Genomic DNA, 12,500 nt, shown 5'->3' on the forward strand with positions numbered 1-12,500 from the left:
GGAGAATCAAGATGGGGAACAGTTATCTCAAGGATCCGTGAGATATCTCTGTAGTTATGTAACTCCAGTGTCCTGGTGGATGTGTGAGCGAAGGTACTTGTTAACAGTCATTAGAAGTGGTGCTTAACACTCCCCCCCCCCCCACCCCCCCCCTCCACACACACACACACACACACACACACACACACACACACACACACACACACACACACACAGTGTAGCAGCCAATATAGATGCACAAGGTCCCCTTGAGGTACACACTGTGTGGATGTGTAATTTTGTGAGTTTGTGTCTAGGTATACACCTGTGTACTGTATGTGTGTGTGTGTGTGTGTGTAAACATGTGCATGTGCTTGTTTATGCAAGGGTTGGTACCTGCACAAGCTGCTCATCAATCATACTAACAAGTAACAAGTCTCAGAGCCGGTTTGTTTATCTGCATTTAGCAAACAAAATGGTGTGCAGGAGTTGATTTACAGGGCAATTTCACTACAGCCTATCCTGCTTTATTATAAAAACATATTTCACCCTCTCTCCCTCCCCCATCCCTCCCCTTTTTCTCTCCCTCTCTCTCTCTTTCACCTTCCACCTCTTTCTCCTTTCTCTTTCCTTCTTTGTCTCTCTCCCCCTTTTTCCCCTATCAACTCATCCGCTTTCCTCCCTGCTCCTAATGGAGATTGAGAAAGGTTGTCCCCTCGTCCTCTTTCTCACTCCACTCCCCGAACACCTTCCCACCCCCCTTCCACCCCCCCTCCTCGGAGACACTCTATCGTGAGCGGAGAGAGAGAGAGGAGCGCGCTGCGGAGAGCGCCGAGCTAATTGACATGGAGGCCGGCCCTCAGGTGGGCCGACCTGTGGATGTGGAGGAGTCCCAGAGACTCCTCCACTTGTTTGTGTGCTGTTTCACAGCGTGGCGGGCAGAGGGGCGATTGGAAGTGGGGGGGGGAGTGAAGGATGCACACAGTGTGCAGTAGCACTGTGATTTAGACATCCCTCGTGGTTTGTGGGAAGGAATGTGTGTGTGTGTGTGCCCCTTAACCCAGTAATAGGAGAGGGGTGAGAGAGGAAGGGAGAGAGAGAGACAGGGAGGGGAAGGAAGGACATGAATAGATTAAGAGAAGAGGGAGAGCTCGCTCTCATCAAGGTCCCTCTAGTCTCCCTGTCGTCGTCAGAGGAGCGTCTGTCTGGTCGCCATACTGACCAAAATCAAATCAGATCCAATGTATTTGTATAGCCCTTTTTACACGCAAGCATGTCACAGAGGGCTCACATACGCCCATAGAACTGCCCCTCAACCAACCTAAACCCTCAAGGAAGACAAGGAGAAACTCCCAGAAAAAACTCCCAATGGGAGAAAAAATGGAAGAGACCTTCGGAGGAGCAATTCAGAGAGGGATCCCCTCCTCCAGAGACGGTTGGTGAGAGCATCTCTTCAGTTGTTGATGGCTCTGTACATTGACGGGGGCGCTATTCACAACGCAGTAGGTTTTGATTACACGTGTGGTCAGAAGAGTAATCATCTCTGATCTGTAGTGTCATAACTGAGAGCGGAGGTGTAATTGCTCACCTTCCAGTGTGGAAAAGAGAGAGCTAGCCTTCCGCTAATGCTCTCAACTGAAAACATATTGATTTCCCTGAGCGTTCTTTTAGTTTTTTTTTTTCCTCTCATCTTTTTATTGTTGAATGGAGCCACCGAGGTTAAGTATATAATTTATTCTGTAGTCATTTATCATGTACCCATTGATTCCATCTCAAATGTAACTTTCAGAACTCACTGACTCCATTGTAATGTAATAACCCTGGTTTTTCGATAATGTGTAGATTGAGCGTAGGTTTATTGGAATGTACCATGAGGGTGTTGTGTGCGGGGGGTGAAGCGGGGCGGGAGTGTGGGGGGGGGTGAATATATCATCATTTCCGTGGTCAGTCAGTGGTGATGGGAACAGAATAGGGGACAAACCACTCTCCATCAGGTCCAGTAAATTCATCATCTCATTTTTATCTCTCCTTTAATGGTTCTCTCAAGGATGAGAGAATAACATAAGGTGAAATATGGCCTGGTGTCAATCTGTTTAAATTGAAATGAGATGTCATTCTCTCTGTGCCGCCGAGAGAGACATGGAGGGTGGAGGGAGGGGGGGGCAGAGAGACTGAGAGACAGAGTGAGAGATGGTGACTGATTGACTGATTTAGATGCAGATCTGGGCCAAGATGAGCCAAAACTAAAGATTGAAAATAGAGGTGAGTCCAATGCTATGTAAATGAACCCAAAACCCAATATATGGATACCATCACAGTCTTTGACCATATCTAGGCTGAGGCCTATACACTTCATAAACCACTATACCCTTAACACCCACTGTAGCTTCACAATTCCAACTTGAGAAAAGTCCAGAAAACTTTTCACATCAAGTCTCTCCAGTATTTCCCCAGCATGGGTTCTGTGGAGGTTTCTGTCAGCGCACACTTACATCTAGAATACATGAAGGTGTTACCTGATACTCTGCGGTATGTTGATGATATTTCTAGTTTGGATGCTACTTAACTGTGGGAGGTGCACATATGACTCTTCAACGCCGAGCGCCCTGCTGTCAGGCCCTGCTGTCAGAGCACGACAGGGCAGAAGGACATCATGCCAGAGTGTCATTCTAACCAGACCTGTGAAGGCCGTCTCCCAGTCTGTGAGTGTCAAGTCGTGGTGCCAGACCATACTGGAGAATTCTGTCTGTAGGCTTGTCAGATTGACTCAGTTATAGTTACACACACACACTCTCTCTCTCTCTCTCTCTCTCCCTCTCTCTCTCTTTGTCTCTCTGTCTCTCACTCACTCACTCTCACACACACACACGCTGAGTCACTTGGACTACAGGAGCAGCAGGTGGGAAGGCCGACTTGACACACAGTCAGTCAGTAAGTCATTCAACACAAGCAAGCATATACTGTACTAAGGAATGCATGCACACAGACACACACAAGCGTAACCAAGTTGACGTTCCATGGTTGCGAGAGAGAATGAAGGGGAGGCCATGGTGACATGCAGGGAATAGGAAGCAGACAGGCAGGCAGGGAGGAGAGCCCCTGTTGTAAACATTTGACACGCCGTCACCTTTTGATCAAAGTAGCTGGATTTCGCTTGTCTTTCAGAATGCTCACAATCATTTACTCACTCTTTTGTGCTCTATCTCTCTCTCTCTCTCTGTATTTCTCTCTTTTTTTATCTCTCGCTCTCTCTTTCACCCACTCCATCTGTCTATCTGTCTTTCCCCTTTTCCACCTGTCTGTCTCTCCCTGTGGGAGCTGTTGGGATTTTTAAAAATTTCGACTCTCTGTCCCCTTCTGTCTCCACAGCCTTTTGATCTGTGTGTGTGTGAACTTCATGGGGTGCACAAACACACACACACAAACACACACACACACAAAACGACAGCATTGAAGTCAGATCTGTGATATTTCATCTACCTTTCAAAAACAAACTGACTGAATCTCTCAGTGAGTCAGCCAGTTTCCTCAGTCCTTTAAACTCCTGTTTATTCGCATGAACCAAGTGCGGGGAGGGGGGGGGGGGGGGGGGGGGGGGGCAAGCTTGTTGTTAATCTGCTGCAGACAGGTCTGTTTCTACATCACACAACCCATCATGTTTACTGCCATGCCCTGGAGGAGATATTAAACTTGAGACAATGCCTTCTTCAAATCCCTCCATCACGAGCCCATAGGATTCCTACAACGTGTCTGTGAGCAGTCAGTGTGTGTGTGTGTGTGTGTGTGTGTGTAAGGGGGTTAACATACATATTCAATGTACCTTTTTGACTTTTTGCCATTTCAAATCACCCCACCCCACCCACTCACCCCCCCATCAACTCTAATAATTAGATTGGGCTTGTCCCAGGAGAAATACATTTCCCAGGTAAGTTTTTATCTTCAGCTACAAACCCGTTCCACCAGCTTTAGTCATTTATTAGCTGGATTCACCTCACCACTCTGCTGCCTTATCTCAAATTGCTCCGAGCGGTTAACACCAGGCATGTTTTACTGACAAACGCCTAATTGAGAGAATATTTATTTTTTGCCATAGTGAGTCTGAGGCGGATAACTTCTGAACCTTGTGATGTGATGTGTGTGAGATGTGGCTAGTGTCTGTAAAGAGAGATATCGGTATGTATACGTTCTCTAATGTTATACAAAGAACCGTTTGAATATTCAGACATTTACCTCATTCATAATCTGAAGAAAGTCTGGATGATTTGTGTTGGCGAGAGTCCATTCTCTCCTGAAGGTTTTATAGTAAACATAGTTGTTTCTAAGAGGAGCAAGATAGAGGGGTGAGTGTATAAGGAGGAAACTGAGGGAGGAGTTAAGGTGATAGAGAAGACTGGGGGAGAGGTTGAGTGCATCAGCTCTTCCTCCTCACCACCAGAGCTGAGATTCAGAGGGGAGTTAAATTTAGAGCTGTCACAGTGAGCAATCACATGGTACTTCCACAAAGCTAAATAAGCGGTGTTCCACCCCCTGATGAATGTTCTCCAAGTAATCTTCTGAGAGAACCTTTGTGTGTGTGTGTGTGTGTGTGTTTGTGTGTGTCTCTGCATGTGTAATTTGTGTGTGTATGCCCTTTTGCAAGCTCTGTTTGTCATACTGTAATAACCAAAATGAAATACGTCTACACGTTTGTGTATTTGCGCCTCACACGCATACACGCCCACCAAAGGACACACATCTTACCCAACAAACCCCAGCTCTTTGGCAACGTTGAGATTGTTCTCAAAGCCTTGTCGCTACCAGATGGTTCTCCTGCCATGAATCTGTGGGTTTGTCATTAGCCAATAGCAGGGGGGGTTGATGGGTGACGGGGTCTGCCTTCGAGCCCGTGTCGAACCTCGGGAGGGGGAGGAAGCACCTCGCGTGGGCGTTAATCGAATTTCACTGTGTCCAGCACTCGAGCGCATCCCACTACTGGGAGATTACACCCTGCAACCTCTGAGCCTGCCAAAAACTCTGTTTATCAGCTCGCCGATGCAATTTCATACGCACCCCAAAGAGCCCCGCTCCACCGCTGCGCGTGCCGCTTTATCCATTCAGGTGTCTTAATCTTGTCAGGAGGTGTGTGCCTGAGTCGCTCACATCTCCGTTTCGGCTCCGGCGCCAAACGCCGGGGCGACCGTATTTTGCTGGGTGAGGAAAGTGTCAGGGCCCGAGCAGAGAGGGGGAGAAGAAAGGAAAGAGGAGGACATGCAGGCGTGGACAGGGATAAAGACACATGCAAGACACCAGCAAGACACCAGCAAGAAACACAGGAGGCTACTGAAATGGAATTTCCAGCTTCATCCTTGATAATAGTAGAGACTGTTCACCTCTTCCAGTTGTAGCCCGGGGCTATCGCACAGTATAGTTGTGATAATGTCACCCTGAAACATTGATGAGCTCAACTCTGCAACACCGTAGCACACAACACACAGCCCCATAGAGGAGGCTGGATGGGGGTAAATAAGGGAAGGCTCGGGTTGGGTATGTACGGAAACACATCACGAACAGACTCAGTCACACTCGCTTGGTAATTATAGACAAGAGTATTCTCAGCCTGGAGGCCTGGTGGTTGTTCGGTTGCACTGGGCTGGCCATGACCCCAGAGGTTAAAGCTTTTGCGAGAGGAAAGAAAAGTGTATGGATGTAAGAACTCATGCAATTCCCTGTGGCTGGTGCCTTATCTAGCAGTCAGACGCTAACTCAAGTGTTCATTAGATTTTGTTTTGCATCTCTCCTCTTTAGCTCCCACTTTTATGGAATAGACATACTTTTAAATGAAAGTAAGTCAGAGTTCAGGTGTGAGTTGAGGAAGGTGGCTGAGCGGTTAGGGAATCTGGCTATTAATCAGAATGTTGCTTGTTCCATTCCCGGCCATGCCAAATGACGTTGTGTCCTTGGGCAAGGCACTTCACCCTACTTGCCACGGGGAGGATGTCCCTGTACTTACTGTAAGTCGCTCTGGATAAGAGCGTCTGCTAAATGACTAAATGAGGCTGTGATTGTACCTGTACAATGAGTTTTTCACACAGCTACATACAGTACAGAACAGTAAAGAGGATATTGTCTTCAGAGACAGAAATAGGGGATCCACCCTCTACCCTCCCTATTACATTCAATCAGTGTGGTGCTAATTACTGATCGGCGCTGTTTCTGCTTGATGCAATATGTGATAATACATACACCATGCCATGATGCAATGACAGGGTAATGTGTGCATGCATTGGCAGCTTGTCAGATGGAGGAGGATGTAGTTACGTGTCTGCCCCAACACAAGAACAGCAGGCTTCCTCCCTCAATCCCTCTTTCTTTATATTTGTCTCTTCATCTCTCAATTACTTTGATTTCTTCCTCTTTGTCACACGATAAAACAATGTTTTACTCCTTCCGTTCCCGCCTCCTCTCTGAAGCTGTCTGTTCTCAGTCCGTATGGCAGTAAAGTTGTTCGGATAACATCTGGTTGTTGCTGAGTGTGTGTTTCTGTCTCTGCGCTCGGGTCTTCAGGCGTCTTCCTCTGTGACCCTGTCGTCCAATCCCGGCTGTCGTACGGCTCGGGGAGCAGGAAGCAGGAAGTGGTGTGTTATTTTGGGCTCTGTCGGCCTCTTCCTGTCAGCTTCCTCTCCAGGCCCTGCCCATCCTGCCCTCAAATAACACGCTACGCCGCGCCACAATCACACCCCCGTGCTGGCGGAGGAGCATTGCAGAGGGCTCGCTAACAGACATCGCCACCAGACTTTTATCTCACTCCCCTCCCGCCCTGCCCCACCCCACCCCACCCCGCCCTGCCCCCACCCCCCTCCACGGTGTTGGGGCTCCCCCAGGGGGCTCCTACCAGGGCAGCCATCATCACTCTACTGATGTGCCCGTGTCTAACAGAGTGTCCTGGTGCTAAGAGAGCCTCATTACCAGGTGTGCCATCACAGAACCTGCCTTCTCCTCTGTTAACTACACTTCTCTCCCCTTTTCTCGCTGAGCCGAGATCCACCAGGCCCAGAGCCTCATTAGCCGAACCATTCTCACTCATCACCAGTGTCTGCAGTCTTGTCTACAGTATCAGGGTTGGTTCCACCTCAGCCACTGAGTGTACAGCCCAGTCAAACTGGCTTGGTCTAGCCAGTATGCTAAATGTCTTCGTGCTGCTGATATTAAGGAAATCCTTCAAAACGCCACCGTTCCTGTCGGGCTGCCTTCACTGCCTTCACAAGCTTTAAGCTTTGGCTTTGTTGGCAGTCAATATCACAAGCTCTGGCAAACGTTGCGTTTGTTTGTTCATGTGTTATTCCTCGACACGGCCCTAGAGAGATGGGCAGGCTCTTCTGTCAGGGGTACCTGGCTGAGACATAAGCATGGAGGCATGCGGGGCATACATCAGTGCCATCCAGCAGATCAAAAGAGAACAACAGGAACCACAGGAGCACAGGAAGAGCTCACCGACAGCAGAGCTCTGCCCCTAAATGCTTTCTGCGTTGCCGCGGCTCTTTAGCGAGCAGCGACAATCCTGGAGGACACAGATCTGTCTTTGTGAATGTTGAAATGTCACATGAGAGTTCGAAAAAACAAAAGCCCCTTTCGCCCGCCTACATTGTAATGCAGGGAGAGAGAGGGAGCATGAGAGTCAGAGAGAGAGAGAGAGAGAGAGAGAGAGAGAGAGAGAGAGAGAGAGAGAGAGAGAGAGAGAGAGAGAGAGAGAGAGAGAGAGAGAGCAGCAGATGTCTATTGTGTGCACTAGGATTCTGCTAAGTGACATCTGTTACGGATTGTTTCATATGCACTGACCTTCAAGCCTTCGTTTAGAAAAGAATAACAGAGAGAGAGAGATAGAGCGAGTGAGAAAAAGTGTCTCGTTTCTCTTTATTTCCTCCACACTGTGAATAGCAGACATGCGAGCAGTTTTTTTTTGAGAGCCGACGCCCACAATCACACCCCCACCATCTTCCTCCAATCAGACGAAACGTAACTAACGATCACCCACGGTCCCCTGCTCTGCATTCTAACAGGAGAACTGCAGCCTCCTGGGCACAGGTGAGAGGTCTCCGGCCGCTACTCCATCACAGTGGTAACTGAGTGCACTGGACAAGTAGAAAAACACTAATGCATTAGTCTGCTGATCATACAGCACATTAGTCTAAGCTTGTAAAAAGGTCTGCAACAAAAGCTAGATGGACAATGTGCAGCCTCTGGCTATACGTCGCACTTCAAACACAACAATGCGTCAGCGAGGGGAGGATTATTAGGAATAGTTATCATTGATTACGCGACTACACTGAGCCATGTACTGAAATGACAAGAGCGATATTAACTGGAGGCTTTTGTCAGGTTTGGGGAAAGAATGGGATGAGAGAGCAGCAAAGCAGGCCTCGTGACTTTACAGTATGCAGTCAGATGGCTTCGCTTACCGGGGACGTTCCATGGCTTTGTCCTTCACCCGGGAAATAAACAAGCTCTCATGTGATAGGGAGACAAAGGAGGCCAATGGCAGGCTCCCAGTGTAATAGAGCAGGACAAAAGACCCGCATGGACATTAAAGAGAACAGGACCGAGTCTGTCCCCAGTGGACGTGTCAGCTTTGTTGCATTGTGACGACTGGGGCCCAGCGACCTTGTCCCAAGCAGACCGGCTATTAATTAGCATCAGTGCGCATGGAGCGGCCATCCGTCGCGCTGTCTGCTGTCTAGAAGCGATCAATGCCGGGAGGAGACAGAGGGGAGCGGAGACGGGCTTCGGAGCCGGCACGTGTCTGAAAGTGCATTTTCCGCGACACTAAAGACCCGTCTGAGTAATGCGTTGCCGACACGCTCTCTCTCTCATGTTGCCTCCCAGTGTTTCTGCTTCACGGCAGACGATGATGATGCGCGAGGTCGTTTGCTTTACAGCTCTCTCTCTCTCCTCTGTCTCTCTCTCTCCCTCTCTCTCTCTCTCTTTCTCTCTCTCTTTTTGTCTCTCTCACTCTCTGTTCTTTCTCTTTACTCTTCTATCTCTATTCTCCTCTCTCTTCTCTCTCTCTCCTCTTTGGGCTTCCTCTCTCTTTATTGTTTTCTCTCTGTCTCTCTCTCTCTTCTTACAGTCGGCTACTGTAGAGCTATTTTGCCTCTTTTGCTGAGGCTGTACTATGCATTAACTCCTCTCATGCTGGCTCAACCGCTGTGAGGACTGATTCTCTCTCTGACTCTCTCTCTTTCCTTCTTCACTCTAATCCACCTCTATCTAACATATATCTAACACCATGAACAACTCTACCCCAACCTCTGCCCCGGCCCCCATCCCAACCTCAACAATAACTCCCGCCCCAGCTCCAGCCTCAGCCCCAACTCCAACACTAGCCCCTACCCATGCCCCTGCCATACGATCAACCTCCACTCTGACCATCGAGCCTGATCTATTTTCTTAGCAAGCCAACCTCAACCATACTCCACTCCACTTCTACCCCAGCACCAACCCTAGCCCCAGCTCACAGCCTCTAGCTGCAGGGTCCTGTGTCTGCCCCTGCCCCTGGATGTGGCTGTGCCTGTCCGTGTGCCAGGGGGATCTGGTCAGCCCCTCCAGGCCGGGGGACGACCATTACAGCCCTGCAAGGCTTGTTTAACGTGGCAGCTGTTCCTCTCCACCATGGGGAGACTGCTCTTTCCCTGCCAGTGTGTTGGGCCAGGTTATGAGTGTTGCCTGAGTTTTCTATGCGGCTGCTTTTGTATGATGGTATTAGTATGGTTGTGTGTAGAGTGTGTGTGTGTGTGTGTGTTTCCAGTGGATGTCCTTCAGCAGTGGAGAGGTATTGGAGGGAGATGTAAAGAATGCTAATGAAGCGAATCACCGAGAAGGGGTCTGTCTTGGCTGGCCCTCACACGGTGTGTGTGTATCTTTGTCCCTGCGCGTCTGTGTGTGTGTGTGTGTGCGTGGACACCCCATGCTACCCCCTCAAACTACTGAAAAGAGAAAAAGAGAGGAGGAGAAAAAAAGCCAAGGTTAAGTACATGAACACAGGAACCACCTATGCATTTTAATTAAGTGAGAGCAAACACCCAGCAATTCCTTAAATGCCTTCTTGTGATGGATGGCAGGAACCAATGTTCTCCATTTTTCTTCTCAAGAGGAACTTTTGTGTGAGTCACACTGTGTGAAAACAAAGCCAGGGTCAGCCAAAGTTCCACGCTTTTTCTGCTTTTATTGACTCCTGGCAGGACTTAGAGAGTTGCAGCAAGAGGCCTGCAGTTACTTTGGCATTCACAACTACTGTATTCACCGCATCGATTTAGCCCGGTGTGTTTGTGTGAGAGAGAGGGCGAGAGAGAGAGATAATGAGAGAGGGAGAGTTAATGACATGACCAAAGACATCCAATGACGGCCCGCTTTGGCAATACCAAACATCTGATCTCAAACAAACCAACCAATAACATGCTATTCTGTGTGTTGGGAACAAAGTAGAAGAGTCTTCTTTATTGCTCTTGCCTTTAAACCCTTTGACTGATATGAGAGTTGCAGCCTCTCGAAGTCTTATTAGATTCCATTTCCCCGTTTCAATGTGTCTGTCGAGACGACCTGACAAAAAAGTCAGCCCCCCCTCTCCTTCTGCCATAGGAGTGCATTCCTCTAATGGGAAAATATAAATCAATTACGTCAGAATTGATTTAGGCCCGCTCAGCTGGGTGGACCTTGTGGATCCCAGATCTGATCGCAGGAGACACACTCTGCGTCGGCTGCACTGTTAGACATGGAGGGTCTCTGGATCCCTCATAGCACACCGTTCTGGCTGCAATGAATCTTGATCATATGAAGGTTTTCTGGAAAGGATGCGTGCATCACTAGTGCATGATGAGGTGTTAGTCGTGTGTGTGTGTGTGTGTCATAGTGGGATGTTTGTGTGTGTGTGTGTGTTTCTGCATGGTGTGAACTGTATCGATGCTGACAGGCTTTGACAGGGTCTGGGGAGCAGGGAGGTGGGGAGCGCGTGGTGGAGAAAGAGACGAGGAGATGAAGGAAGTCAAGGGACGAGAGGAGAGGAAGTGCTTGAACGGGGTGTTGCCGTGGTTTCCCCAGGTGGCTCTGGTTGCACACGCTCTCCGACGGAGGTCTAAACTGAGTCAAACTAATCTCTGTTTCTGGCTTGCCTTGTATGCCACGAGGTCCCTTCAGTGGAAATACAACTGATACTGAAATCAAACTATTTACAGGTTGTTTGTGAATGTAAGTGTCTCTGTATGTATCTCCCTCCATGATTGACATAGCCAATTTCCTGTGTAATTTAAAGTCACGGATTTCATTTTTTTTTTTTCTATTTTCTATCACTTCCACAACATTTTCTTCCTTGTGTATTTTCAAACCCCAGTGACCATCTGAAAACTGACACAGCCAGTCACGGCCCTCCCTCCTCCCCCTTTCCTCCCCCATTCCTCCCCTCTCTCCAGCCCTCTCTCCACCCTTCATGAGCCAACAGTGGGAGTCTGTTCTCCGTCTCTCCTTTCCTCATCTCCTCCCCTCCATGCCCACGCTTTCCTGCTTAGTGGTTGCCATGCAGCAGGCTGTCCATCAAAGTGACCCGGCGACTGTTGCTAGGAGAGCACTTTGGATTGGAACAGGGCTTTGGCCCTCGTGTGATTTGACACCGGGCATTTAAATGAACCCTTCTCTTCCCTTCCTCTCTTTCAGTGTCTCTCTCTATCCCTCTCGTCCTCCTCCCCCTTCCTCCCCTTGACATTTCTGCTTCCTCTTCTGCCTCTGCAGCACATCCATCCTGCACTCCTGCATTATCTCTGTCTAAAACCCTTCCTATTTACACAGTCTGCTCTCTTTTTTCTCTCTCTCTCTCTCTCTCTCTCTCTCTCTCTCTCTCTCTCTCTCTCTCTCTCTCTCTCTCTCTCTGTCCATCCCCCTCTTCCCCAGTCCTAATCCCCTCTGCCTCTCCTCCCTCCCTCTCATGTCCTTCAAACCGTCCCTCCTCTCTCCTCTTCCTGCCCCCTTTGCCCCCTCACCTCTCTCTCTCCTCACTATGTTAACATTGATATCCTCACTATGTTAACATTGGGAGTCAGGTGGCTGAGCGGTGAGAGAATCGGGCTAGTAATCAGAAGGTTGCCAGTTCGATTCCCGGCTGTGACAAATGACGTTGTGTCCTTGGGCAAGGCACTTCACCCTACTTGCCTCGGGGGTAATGTCCCTGTACTTACTGTGAGTCGCTCTGGATAAGAGCGTCTGCTAAAATGACTAAATGTAAAATATCCTCTATGCTGAGTGGTGCTGAGAAGCACATCTTGAGTTTGGCTCTGAGAGCGTGTGTGCCGGGGCTTTGGCAGGGGCTGCTGGTTTAATGGACACCTGTGTTGATAGAGCCGGCTAAGTGACTGGCAGAAGTCAAAGCCAGAGTGGCTGTGCCATGACACGGTTAGCTGGTGGTGGGGGGGGCACAGCGGGGTTCCTGAGGAAGAAACAAGCCATGGTAGCATGGTGAGAGAACCAGGCCTATGTGGGGAAATACCCCCCGCCACCATAGG

General features: G+C 49.1%; 1 protein-coding gene across 1 annotated transcript in view; it reads left to right on the top strand.

The window, feature by feature from the left end:
* The window catches only part of ptprga (protein tyrosine phosphatase receptor type Ga), a 144,897-nt gene that overhangs the window by 22,542 nt on the left and 109,855 nt on the right, over nucleotides 1–12,500 (top strand). The window lies entirely within an intron of this gene.

This window comes from Hypomesus transpacificus, chromosome 9 (genome assembly GCF_021917145.1).
Source record: "Hypomesus transpacificus isolate Combined female chromosome 9, fHypTra1, whole genome shotgun sequence".
NCBI classification, from domain to species: Eukaryota; Metazoa; Chordata; class Actinopteri; order Osmeriformes; family Osmeridae; genus Hypomesus; species Hypomesus transpacificus.